Here is a 13577-nt window from a genome sequence, read left to right on the forward strand (position 1 = left end):
CTCTCTACTGTGCACCTGTATAAGTTAGAGAGAATCATCCTTGACCATCCGACTCTCCGTGATCTTCTCAGGAAGTGGAGGCGCTGATGTGCTTTCTTGATAATTGCATTACTGTTCTCGGACCAGTGTTTTCGGATCTTCAGAGATGTGCACGCCCAGGAATTTGAAGCTCTTGACCCTTTCAACCATCGACCCGTTGATATAAACGGGACTGTGTGTCCCCATCTTACTCTTTCAAAAGTCCACAATCCGTTCATAGGTTTTGCTCGTGTTGAAGGCCAGGTTATTGAGCTGGCACCATATGGACAGTTGCTCGATCTATCTGCTATGCTCTGACTCATCCCCATGAGTGATACGTCCCACATCAGTGGTGTCGTCAGCGAACTTGATGATAGAGTTCGCACTGTGACCGGCTATGCAGTCATGAGTATAGAGTGAGTACAGCAGGGGACTGAGCATGCAGCCTTGAGGTGCTCCCGTGCTGATTGTTATCGAGACTGACACATTTCCACCAATACGAACAGACTGTGGTCTCTGAATGAGGAAGTCGAGGATCCAATTGCAGAGGGACGCGCAGAGACCCAGTTCTGCGAGTTTGGTAACTAGCTTGGAGGGGATGATTGCGTTAAATGCCGAGCTGTAATCAATGTATAACAGCCTGACGTGTGAGTTGTTGTTGGCCAAGTGGCCCAGAACGGAGTGGAGGGCCAGCGAGAACGAACCCACCCTTGATCTGGACCACAATGTATATACTAGCCCTCTGGAAACCAGTACCTTCGGCCCGCAACACCCATCCACCGTTGATCTGCTGTGGCAGTAAGCGAACTGCAGTGGGTCCAGGTTTTTGTCGAGGTAGGAGTTGATTTGCTCAATGATCAACCTCTCAAAGCACGTCATCACCACAGGCGTTAGTGCCACTGGTCGATAGTCATTGAGGCATGTCACCTTACTCTTCTTGGGCACCGGTATTATGTGTTCACAAAATTAATTTTGGTTGTCAGGTAGCTGCTGCCCAATTGTTTGCCTCGCCTTTTTGAAACGTTTGTGTTCACAAAATGAATTTTGGTTGTCAGGTGGCTGCTGACCAATTGTTTGCCTCACCTTTTTAAAAAGTTTGTTTTCACATAATGAATTTTGGTTGTCAGATGGCTGCTGCCCAATTGTTTGTCTCGCCTTTTTAAAAAGTGTGTGTTCACAAAATGAATTTTGGTTGTCAGGTGGCTGCTGACCAATTGTTTGCCTCACCTTTTTTTTTAAAGTTTGTGTTCACAAAATGAATTTTGGTTGTCAGGTGGCTGCTGACCAATTGTTTGCCTCGCCTTGTTAAAACGTTTGTTAAATCTAACGGGTCCAACTTAGTCTAGTAACACACTTTATTCCTATAACACCATATACTATATACAATATAATACAAAATAACACCTTAAAACAATATAGCATAAACACGATAATTCTGTATAAAACACGATATGACACGATAATAAACGCTCTGTAAAACGCCATAATGTACTCTAACACTGTAAGACAACACACTACAACACAGTATAATATCATATGGCATTATGATACACTAAAGTAGAATGTAAAATACTATAATAATCCGAAACACATTATAACAGTATCACACTGTAACTATAATAAACTATGATACATTCTAACACACTGTAACACACTTCAACATACTATATTAGTACACTATAAAACACGTTAAGCACTCTAAACCAATATCTCACTAATATAGTCTAATACAGAAAAACACACTTTAACATTATAACATTATAATATTATATAAAACGATATCATATATTAGAACAAAGTTTAACACTTAATAACACAAAATGCACTATAAACACTATAACACGCTATAATACATTAACACACCATACACGACAAAAATACAACACAACAAATTAAAATACGCTGTAACACATTATAACACACCATATCACTATAATAGAAAAATACAATATAATAACAATAACACACTGTAATCAACAATAACACACTAACACTATATACAATGTTACACTGTTTTATAGTGTGTTACATTGTCTAATAATTATAGTGTTACTGCAGATACAGAAAAACACACTTTAACATTATAACATACTATATAATGCTATATAAAACGATATAATACATTATAACACATAATAACACGTTCTAATACACGATTACACACTATAATACTATGATACACTTTTACTATAATACACTATCACACATTAAAATATAATACAACAACTAAATACACTATGATACAACGTAAGTCACAATCACCCAATAGCACATTACAATACACACTATCTCACATTATAATATAACATACTCAGTACATTATAATACACCAGCACAAACACACTATATTGTATGATACACTATAACACTACAATGCACTATAACAGTGTAACAGAGAACATTTTTCACGCTGGAGATGGAGCAAGAGCTGGAGCTGGAGGTGGAGCAAGAGCTGTAGATGGAGCTGGAAATCATAGATATCGAGATAAAGATAAAGATATAGAGATAGATCGATAGAGAGATATGTATAAATGGATGGATATAGTGATCGAGCTATAGAAAAGGATACACTATAATAAACTATAATACACTATTACACATTTATACAATAATATTATAACACTATATCACATAATATATTTATAATACACTAACAGTATAATATACATTATACACTATAAACACACAATATAATACTAACGGTATAACCGTATAATACATAATACGATAACACACTAATACTATAATACATAATACGATAACACACTAACACTATAATACAAGGAAACATACTATAAAACAGAACATGTGTTATTGTGTTATCGTATATTTTAGTATATTATAATGTGTTATAGTGGAGATGTTATAGGGGGAGATGTTATAGGGGGTGTTAGTGGGACTATTATAGGGGTTTGTTAGAGGGCGGGGTGTCAAAAGGGGGGGGGTGCTTCGGGGTGTTATCGGTGGTGGGTGTTATAGCGGGGTGTTAGGGGGGGGCGGTGTTATGGGGTAGGTGATAAAGGGTTGGGGGGTGTTGGGGGCGTTATAGGCGGGGTGTTTTAGGGGGTGTGTGTTAGGGGCGGTGCTATAGGGGGGATTATGGGGGGGTGTTATAGGAGGGTGTTAAGTGAAGGTGTTATAGGGGGAGGTTATAGGGGGGATGTTAGTCGGCGTTATGGGGGGTGTTGTGGGGGGGGTTATAGCTGGGGTGTGTTATAGGAGGGGTGTAATGGGAGGGGTGTTGAGGAGGGGTTTATAGGGGGGTGCTATAGGTGGGGTGTTAGGGGGGAGCGTTACAGGGCGGTGTTTTACGGGCGGTGTTAGGGGGGGTGTTATAGGGGGGTGTTATAGGGGTGGTTTTATGGAGGTGTTGGTGGGGTTATAGGGGGGTGCTATACCAGGGTGTTGGTGGGGTTATAGGGGGGTGCTATACCGGGGTGTTGGTGGTGTTAGTGGGTGGGTGTTACAGGGGGTGTTATGGGGGGGGGGTGTTATGGGGGGGGGGTGTTACTGGGGCATGTACTATAGGGGTGGTGTTATGAGGCGGGGGTGTTAGGTGGGGATGTTATTGGGGGCGGGTGTTAGGGGAGTGTTATATGGGTTGTGTTATTGGGGGTGGGGTGTGCTGGTGGGTTTTATAGGGGGTGGGTGTTATTGGGGAGTGTTAAGGGGAGTGTTACATGGGAGTGTTAAGTGGGGTGTTATAGAGGGGATGTTAGGTAGATTTCCCCAGTCTACCTGCGTTTTGAAATCCCCCATCGCCGCAGTGGCATTACCTTTGTTACATGCCAGTTTTAACTCCTGCTGCACCCTACATCCGGGCTACTATTTGGGGGTCTGTAAATGACACAAATTAGTGTCTTCTTGCCTTTACAATTCATCAACTCAATCCACAGTGACTCTACCTCGTCAGTCCCTATGTCTTCCCTCGCAATGGAGTGAATTCCATCCCGCACCAGCAGAGCTATCCCCCCTCCTCTGCCCACTTGCCTGTCCTTTCTATAGGATGTGTAACCCTGAATATTAAGTTCCCAGACCCGATCCTCCTGTAGCCACGTCTCAGTAATCCCCACAGTGTCATATCTACCATCCTGTAACTGAGCCTCAAGCTCATCTACTTTACTTCTTATCCTTCGCGCATTCATATACAATATTTTAATTCCTTACGCATCTCACCTTTCACATTGATCCCTATTACACTTGGCCATACTCTCCTATCCCTTTGTGAGCTTCCTTGCCAGTTAGATCTGGGGTCATTAAGCATCCCTTTACTCTCTTTCCATTTAACCATGCTCGACTACCACATTTGAACCTCACCCCCCTTATTCAGTTTAAAAACCGCCAGTGTAGCAGTGGCAAATCTGCCTGCCAGAATGCTGGTCCCCCATCTGTTAAGATGCAATCCGACCCTTTGTACAGTCACCCCTTACTCCAAAACAGATCGCAGTGATCTAAGAATCTAAATCCTTGCCCCGTGCACCAGTTCCTCAGCCACATATTCAGGTCCCGTATCACCCTGTTCCTGCTCTCGCCAGCACGAGGAACTGGAAGCAGACCGGAGATAACAACACTGGAGGTCCTGTTTTTCCGTATTTTTCCCTGCTTTCCAAAGTCACACTGCAGAATATTCATTCCCTTCTTTCCGACATCGTCTGTGCCGACATGTACTACCACTTCCGGCTGTTCACCTTCGCCCTTGAGGACTTTCTGTACTCTGTCTGTTGGCGTCCTGGATCCTGGCACCAGGAAGGCAGCACACCATCCTCGAATCCCGTGTGTTGCCGCAGAAACCCCAGTCCGTCCCTCTCACAATGGAGTCTCCAACTACAATGACGTTGCCTGACGTTGGCCTCTTTGGTTTTGGATCAACAGCCCCTTTGCTTCGCAAGCCAGTCCGCCGCTCAGTTTAATGACGTCTTCTGTCCCGTCAGCTTCCAAGTGGGTGAACCTGTTCACAAGAGGTGCAACACACGGGGACCTTTGCATTCCAAGTTTCCTTCCATTTCTCACCGTCACCCTCCTTCTCTCTTCCGGTACCTAAGGTGTAACAATCTTACTGTAGGACTTGTTGAGGAACGACTCAGTTTCTCGGACGAATCTCTTGCTTCTCCAGTTCCCCAACGGTCCTTCAGGAGCTCTACCTGGTTGCACCTCACATTTGTAGCAGCCAGAGGCACCAGCAGTGTCCTTGACCTCCCAAATACTACAAGCATCACACTGAATCAGCTTGCTTGACATCTCCTTCTTTCTTCTCTCCCTCTCCAGCGTTTTGGTAGCCTCCTCTCCTCATGCCTCCTCGCCGAAGACTCTCAAGCCAAAGACACACCTTTCTCACAGGGCACTTCCTTCACACGGCCGCTCACTCAAGGCCGCTCACTAAGAGCCGTCTTCCTTATACTGACTGATAAATAGCCTAATTTACCAATTTACAAACCAAATTCCTCCGTTTTAAACTGTTTCCCCCCTCTGACGCACTTCTAACTCTCCTCCCACTCGGGCTAAAGCAAATCACTTTTTTTCTGATTTGTTGCTGTTGCTTCAAAATCCACGGGAGCTCGGAGTAAAGTCTGCCTGTGCTTTGCCTCTCCTTTTCAACTGTTTTCCCCCTCAGACTCACATCTAACTCTCCTCCCACTCGGGCTAGAGCCAGTCAGTGTGTTTCTCCTGCTTCTCTTTGTTGCTGCTGCTTCAAATTCCACGGGAGCTCTGAGTAAAGTCTGCCTGTGCATTGCCTCTCCTTTTCAACTGTTTTCCCCCTCAGACTCACATCTAACTCTCCTCCCACTCGGGCTAGAGCCAGTCAGTGTGTTTCTCCTGCTTCTCTTTGTTGCTGCTGCTTCAAATTCCACGGGAGCTCTGAGTAAAGTCTGCCTGTGCATTGCCTCTCCTTTTCAACTGTTTTCCCCCTCTGACTGACTTGTAACTCTCCTCCCACTCGGGATAGAGCCACTCCGCGTTTTCTCCTGCTTCTTACTGTTGCTGTCGCTTCAAAATCCACGGGAGAATGTTTAAAAAATCGTGCGATTAGCTGATTGGTCTTCCCGCCTGTCAGTCACCATGATGAAGGTCACGCCCCGTCCGGGGGCCGTGGAGAATAAAGCCCCGGAGTCAGTCACTCTGGAAGAATGTAAGTGAGAGTTGAGTCCAGAACTGTGAGTCTATGCCATGAGCATGCAGGAGCGAGAGGGAGGTGTTTAATTCCGTGCAGCCAGGCGGTGCAGTAGCTAGGACTGCTAGAAGTATCAGTTACGCCATCGCACGGTATACATGATGCGTCTCGCGGTTGTTCTGTACAGAGAAGGCGGAGCAGGCTCACTCCCGCCTGGTTAAGTGCTGTATGGTAGACATGTAGGCTTATCATCCCCGGTCACCATAAGCCACCGCATATTGCCCTGCGCTGGGAGGGGGTCCCCCGCAGGGGACCGAAACCCGCACCTTCCTGATGTTCTTTCGTCGGTGTGGCATCAGCGGGCTCGACTGCAACAGCCAGATGTAGGCTCACTGGGTGTCTCCACTGTCACAGGCCGTTGGTTCGAGTTATTTAGTGCTTTCTGGAACACACGGGCCCACCCCTTGAACGGGTTGGAGGAGGTTAGTTTACGTATCAGCTCTTTCAGTGTAGCATTCATACGCTCCATACGGGATGTGGAGGGTCCACGGCACCTCATTATTAGTTGCCCATGTTGCACTTTGTTACCGGTAAAGTGGGATCCAGACTGAATCTTCCATGCGTTGCCATACACGGCAATTACCTCCCTCGGACTGCCACTGCGTCATCCATAAGGTCAGTTGCACTTAAGGTCAGCGGGTCATAGGGCATGACGCACGGAGCAGGTCAATCCATATGGACGACGTGGCGGCCTCGGTATACACTGTTAACACACGAAACGGGTACTTTCTTACCTGTAAAAGACCGCTGAAATTGTCATTTTTGCGCTGTAAATAATTGTGGGTGCTGTCATCGAATGCAGGAAGGTATCAGCTTTACAATCCGCGACTAATAGCCGCATTCATTGTCGTGTCCAGACAGCACCATCTCGATACGCCTTCGCTATATAATGCGAACTCAAAAGTCAGAGCAATTGTATTGCAATGTTGTGGCGTTAATTCTTTTTTGGATGCTGAAGTCGGGGCGGATGAGGAGGTCGGGGGGGAGGGGAGTCCTGGCAGTGCGGCCTCCCCCCCCCCCCCCCCCCCCTCCCCGCCCCGGGGTCAGCGCTGTCCGGCCACGGCCGCCCTTCGCCCCGTATCCCCCTGTGGGCCGCACTGTCAGGAGCTGTGGGTCGGCAGCTCTCACACACGGGGCCGGGTGGAGCGGGTCCGGGGGGAGCGGGGCCGGGTGGAGCGGGGCCGGGGGGAGCGGGGCCGGGTGGAGAGGGGCCGGTTGAAGCCGGGCCTGGTGGTGCTGGGACGGATGAAACAGGGCCGGGTAGAGCGGGGCATGTCAGCTGCAGCGGAGTTGGGGACGGTCTGCTCCCCCCTCACACCCAGAGTCACTGACCGTGCTGCACAGACATCCCGACCTCTCCCTTCCCCTCCGACTCCCCTCCCCCCGACCTCCTCATCCGCCCCGACTTTGTACTCACTGATAAAACTCCTCTCAGAGGCCCTATGCCCAGGGCAAAGGTCACTGTGCATAAATTTGCTGGAAAGCAGTGAAGCAGTGACCCTTCATTTCTTCTATTTTTTCCAGCTTTGCTTCTTCAAGGTAAGAAAATACTGCTTTCAAATTATGAAATAGTTGCAACTATTGTTTTAACAGAGGAACAATAAATACAACTATTTCATAGTTTGAAAACAGTATTTTCTTTTATTTTTTAACAAAACTAAGATTATTTTGTTCTTTTTATTGCCTTTTGCTTTGGTGATTGAGCGAGATCGTGCTCCTCCATGGTCGGTGTCGGGTCCGGCTCTGATGAGTTATTGCTGGGCCGTCCCCTCCCGAGTGTCTCGTCCCTGTCTGGGAGTGGCCGGAAGTGTCGGGCCGGGCTTGCAGTTGACGCAGGGTGGAGGCTGAGTTGTTGCCGCGGTCTGCTCTGAAATAAATTGTCAGTTTATCCCGCTCAGCAAGGCTTTGTCTGCAACAGTTAATTTTTTATGAAATTGTGTTTTTGAAGAGGTGACGGAGGAGATCGAAGAGCGGAGGGGAGTGGATGATGTTGACATGCATTTTAAATAAGGCATTGATTACATGTCACATTTTAAAATGAAATCAAGAAGAATATAATGCTTGGGATCCATGTGCTTTGCTCGTTTCGATTCAAAACTGATTTACTCACATCAGACCAGGCAACTGGTGCCGTCAGCAATGGCTGCCTCGCCAACAGTCTATTTGTCCTTTCTTCTTTTTGTTATTTTTGTTAATTGTTAAAAGTATGTTTTAGTGTTCCTTGGTTGGTTTTATGTGGGATATGTGAGCTGTGGGAGGGGTTGAGGGAAACTTTCTTCAATCTCCTCCCTCCACGAAGATTTTTCAGTATCGCATATCCGTCCCCACTGTGACCTAATATCGTGGAGTTCGCGGCCTTTCCTGGAGACCGACCTGGTGCTCCAAGCCACGGGAGACTGCGGAGCTTGCGATCCTTTTGCCGGGGATTGAAGCTCCAACCGCGGGACCTGTGGACTTTATATTGTGAAGCCCGCGGTCTCTAATAAGAAGAGGCCGACTCAGGAACTCCATGCCCTGGAGAGAGTTTCAACCACCCTGTCGCTGGAATTACCATGACCGTGACGGGGGGCTTCGATCGTCGACAGCGGGGGCTTTCATCGCCCCGACTGCGGATGGTTTTACTGCCCTGACTGTCGGAGATCAAAGAGAAAGATGCTTGAACTTTATTGCCTACCATCACAGTGCGGAATGTGGAAACCACTGTGTTGGATGAGCATATGTAGTTTATATAGTTGTGTGTCTTGTTGCTTTTCACTTTGTATGACTGATTGGTAACTCAAACGTTACTGTAACTTAATTGGTATATGAGACAATAAACTGAGCTTGAAACCTTGACCTTGAAGACAGAGTGCTGTGATGGTATTCTAGCTGGTCGACGGTGCTCAAGGTGTTCCGCGGGGATATGCGCTTGGACTTGGGTGTGGGGTGTTGTGGGGGGGAGGGGGTGTGGGCAGGGGAAGTTGTGCGAGGAGATAAGGTGTGTGGACGGTGGGAGGGGGGAGTGAGCTCGGAGAAAAGATGAGGGCAATTCCATGGGGGTGGGGGGAAAGAGGCAGCGAGGGGGACCAGAGACCTAGAGGCTGGAATTGGCATTGCGATGGGCTCACAGCGGTCGCTGGTCGTTCTGCCCCGCCAGGATCAGAGTCACCATTGGGCGACATCGGCGACATCTCCGACTCCGGCCTGGTCTGTGTCTCCCACTCTGGGCTATGCTGGTTCAGGTCTCCGACGATGGGCTGGGTCGGGTCTCTGACGCTGCGCTGGGCTAGGCCTGTTCTCCAACTGGGCTGGTCTGGGCTGGGCTGCTTCGGGTCCCTCCGAAAATTGTGTCCGGTTAGAAACCTCCAACGACCATCCAGTAAAGACGTAATGGCGCGGGAAGGGGGTCGTCCCAGGGAGGGGCAGGAGGAGAGACTGATCCGCGCGGTACTGACTGGCAGGAGAGGAGATCGATCTGCGCAAGCGCCGTTTTTAAGATTATTAATCCTTGCTAACTTTCAAGACATTCAACCAATCGGAACGCAACTTAGCTCACTCGCAGCACGGGAGAACGGTGAGTGAACCGGCCAAAAATCCTAGTGTTACTTTTCGTAAAGAGAAAGACCGTGCATACCCGAAGAGAACAACATTAGAGTTTTAGTGATAGACTGGGTGGGACTCGTTGGGTCCCAGCTTCACACAGGAGGGCTCGTTCCCCAACGCAATATTCCACCTCTCCACCAATTCCAATATTGCTGGCCAGTGGGGAGGGGGGGGGGTGGCTTTCTGGAGCGCTAGCATGGTGTTGTGGGCCGATGGGACTGGTTTCCAGAGGGCTAGTATGGACATTGTGGGTCGAATGGATTATTGGGCTGGCAGCTCAGTCACTGAGACCACTCACACAAACACACTCACACTCACACACACGCACACACACACACATACACACAAACTCACACGCACACACTCTCACGCACGCACACACATACACACACATACACACAAACACACATACACTCACAAACACACACTCTCACGCACACACACACATACACACACATACACACAAACACACATACACTCACAAACACACACACACTCACACACACATACACTCACAAACACATACACATACACTCACAAACACACACACACTCACACACATACACTCACAAACACAGACACCCACTTACATACACATACACACACACACACGCACACACAGACACTCACACACTCACACACACACACACTCACGCATTCAAACAGATACATACACTCATAAACGCACACACACTCACAAACGCACACACGTACTCCCTCACACAATCACACACACTCACATACAGTCTCATGCACACGCACACATACACTCACACACACATAGACTCACACATACATACACATACACCCAAATGCACACACACACAAACACAGTCACACACACGCATACACACACAAGCTCACAAACACATACACACACACATACATACACACACACACATACACTCACAAACACACACACACACACACGCACACACAGACACACACACTCACACAGACACACACTCACACTCACACACACTCACACACACTCACAAACACACACACTCACTGACACACACCATTTATATGGCAGTAAACATTCTTGGATACTCACACGGCTGAGCGCAGCCGCTCTACTTTGGGACTTCCACAGTCAGCGGCACGTCTGCAATCAGCGTGACCTCTGCATTTACCCGAAATTACGCAATCAGCGTGATCTATGCACTCACCGGAAATGACGCAATCAGTGCGACCTGTGCACTAAGCGGAAGTCCACTAAGCTGACCTGTCCACTATGCGGACCTGTCCACTAAGAGAGGCCCAGGAGCAGTTGGAGTGGGAGGAACCCAACTCTGCAACGTTGCATTCACATTTCAAAATAAGTGGGCTTGAGGAAGCCGCTGATTGGTGGAAGCGGACTAGAGGAAGGAGCTGATTGGGAGTCAGATCCCTGCTGATTTCTTCCAGCGCTTTGTATTAGTATCTTTTCTTTGTAATGTATCCTGGGTATGCGGGGGGGGGGGAGAGTGACGGTCAGGGCAGTTTACTGGTCTGGATGTCAGATGTGGGAAGTCATGGAGGCTGATAGCTTTCCAGACGTCCACATCTGCGCCAGGTGCGTCGAGATGAGGCTCCTAAAGGACCGTATTAGGAAACTGGTGCAGCAGCTCGATGGCCTCTGTCTGGTCAGGGAGAGCGAGGAAGTCATTGGGAAGAGTTACAGAGAGGTGGTCACTCCAAGACCACGGGAGGCAGAAATGTGGGTCACGGTTAGGAAGGGCAAGGGGCAGAGGCAGGGACTAGAGAGTACTCCGGTGGCTGTACACCTTGGAAATAAGTACTCATTTTTGAGTACTGTTGGGGGGTCAGCCTACCTGGGGGTAGCGACAGCAGCCGGGCCTCCGGTACAGAGACCGGCCCTGTTGCTCAGAAGGATAGGGAAAAGAAGAGGAGGGCAATAGTAGTAGGGGACTTTGTGGACGCAGTCAGGAGACCCGAATGGTAGTTTGCCACCCTGGTGCCAGGGTCTGGGATGTGTCTGAACGTGTCCAAGATATCCTGAAATGGGAGGGAGAGGAGCCTCAGGCCGTGGTACATATAGGTACCAATAACATAAGTAGAAAAGAGAAGGGGTCCTGAAAGGAGAATTTAGGGAGTTAGGAGTAGAGTTAAGGAGAAGGACCGCAAAAGTAACTATCTCAGGATTACTGCCTGTGCCACGCGACAGTGAGAGTAGGAATGAAATGAGGTGGAGGATAAATTCGCGGCTGAGGGACTGGTGCAGAGGGCAGGGATTCAAGTTTCTGGATCATTGGGACGTCTTTGGGGGAAGGTGTGACCTGTACAGAAAGGACGGGTTGCACTTGAACCCGAGGGGGACCAATATCCTACCGGGGAGATTTTCAAAGGCCACTGGGAAGAATTGAAACTAGAACGGTTGGGGGGAGGGACTCAAATAGGGAAAGCTAGTGTGTGACGTAGGAGGCAGAGAAGGGTAGCACTCGGACCCAAAATGTAGGGGAGAAAGAAGAAAAAGATAATAAACAGAGAATAAGAGGTGGTGGGTTTCTTAAATGTGTACATTTTAATGCTAGCATTGCAAGAAATGTGGGTGAGCTTAGAGCCTGGATTGACACCTGGAAGTATGATGTTGTGACGATTAGTGAAACTTGTTGCAGGATGGCTGTGATTGGAAACTAAATGTTCCAAGAGTTCGTTGCTTCAGGTGTGATAGAATTGGAGGTGTCGCATTGCTTGTCAGCGAAGATATTACAGCAGTGCTTTGGCAGGATAGTTTAGAGGGCTCGTCTAGGGAGGCTATTAGGGTGGGACTGAGAAATGGGAAAGGTGTAGCAACACTTATAGGGGTGTATCTCTTGGCGGCGCGACTCACCCGTTGCAGCGGCCCTGTCTTTTTTTAATTTTTTGTCTAGTTAAATGTAGTGTTGGTGTTTTTTAATACTGGTTTTAAATGTGTATATGTGGGGGGCGGGGGGGGGGCAGGGGGAAACTGTTTGAAATCTCTTCCTTGTCAGGGAGACCCGACATTTTCCCTGTCGGGTCTCCGTTGTCGTTGGGGCCTAGCACCGTGTAGCGGCCTCCAGCCTGAACGACCCGAGGGCTCGGAAGACGGCGGAGCTGCGGAGCTGCGGACTATCACCATCGTGGGGCTGGCCGGCCTCGGAACGTGGGGAGCGGTGGTGACTCGCTACTGCGACTCGACCCCTGGGGCTCGGAGGCTCCAGCAACGCAGCCGCAGGTCCGGTGGACTGGGACATCTGGTGCTCGCGGGTCTGGGGGGAGAGATCGCTTCCCGGAGCTCCCGCAACGCGATTCTCCAGCCCGTGTCGCGAGATTGGAACGACCCGGAGCGGGGTCATACATCGCCCGGCACGGCTTCATAGCCGTGGGACAATACAGCGCCCGCCGGGGGGGCTCCAACTTCGAGACTTTTAGACCGGGAGCGGGGCCGTAAATCGCCCGGCACGGCCTAAAATGGCCGTGGGACTTATCATCGCCCGCCTGGGGCTTGGACATCGGGAGAGACATGGAGAACAGGGGTGAGAAAAGACTTTGCCTTCCATCACAGTGGGTCCACTGTGATGGATGTTTGTGTGAATTAAATTGTGTGTACGTCTAGGAATTGTCTTTGTTGTATGGCTGTGGAAACAGAATTTCGTTTGAGCCTCACTGAGGCTCAAATTACCATAAATTGTATTGTATTGTATTGTATTGTATTGTATTGTATTGTATTGTATTGTATTGTATTGTATTGTATTGTATTGTATTGTATTGTATTATAGACCGCCAAATGGGGAGCGAGAATTGGAAGAGCAAATATGTAAGGAGATGGCAGATATTAGTA

At 48.5% G+C, this 13577-nt stretch overlaps 1 long non-coding RNA gene across 1 annotated transcript in view; it reads right to left on the reverse strand.

Moving 5' to 3' along the window:
* LOC116967410 overlaps nt 1-7928 on the reverse strand; it is a 20180-nt gene extending 12252 nt beyond the window's left edge. Inside the window, exons 1-3 of the long non-coding RNA XR_004410215.1 lie at nt 7841-7928; nt 7594-7599; nt 4202-4209 (exon numbers count right to left, since the gene is read on the reverse strand). This is a non-coding gene — a long non-coding RNA (uncharacterized LOC116967410). The remainder of the gene's footprint in view (nt 1-4201; nt 4210-7593; nt 7600-7840) is intronic.
* Nucleotides 7929-13577: the final 5649 nt, after the last annotated feature.

Source organism: Amblyraja radiata, chromosome 39 (genome assembly GCF_010909765.2).
Source record: "Amblyraja radiata isolate CabotCenter1 chromosome 39, sAmbRad1.1.pri, whole genome shotgun sequence".
Taxonomy (NCBI): Eukaryota; Metazoa; Chordata; class Chondrichthyes; order Rajiformes; family Rajidae; genus Amblyraja; species Amblyraja radiata.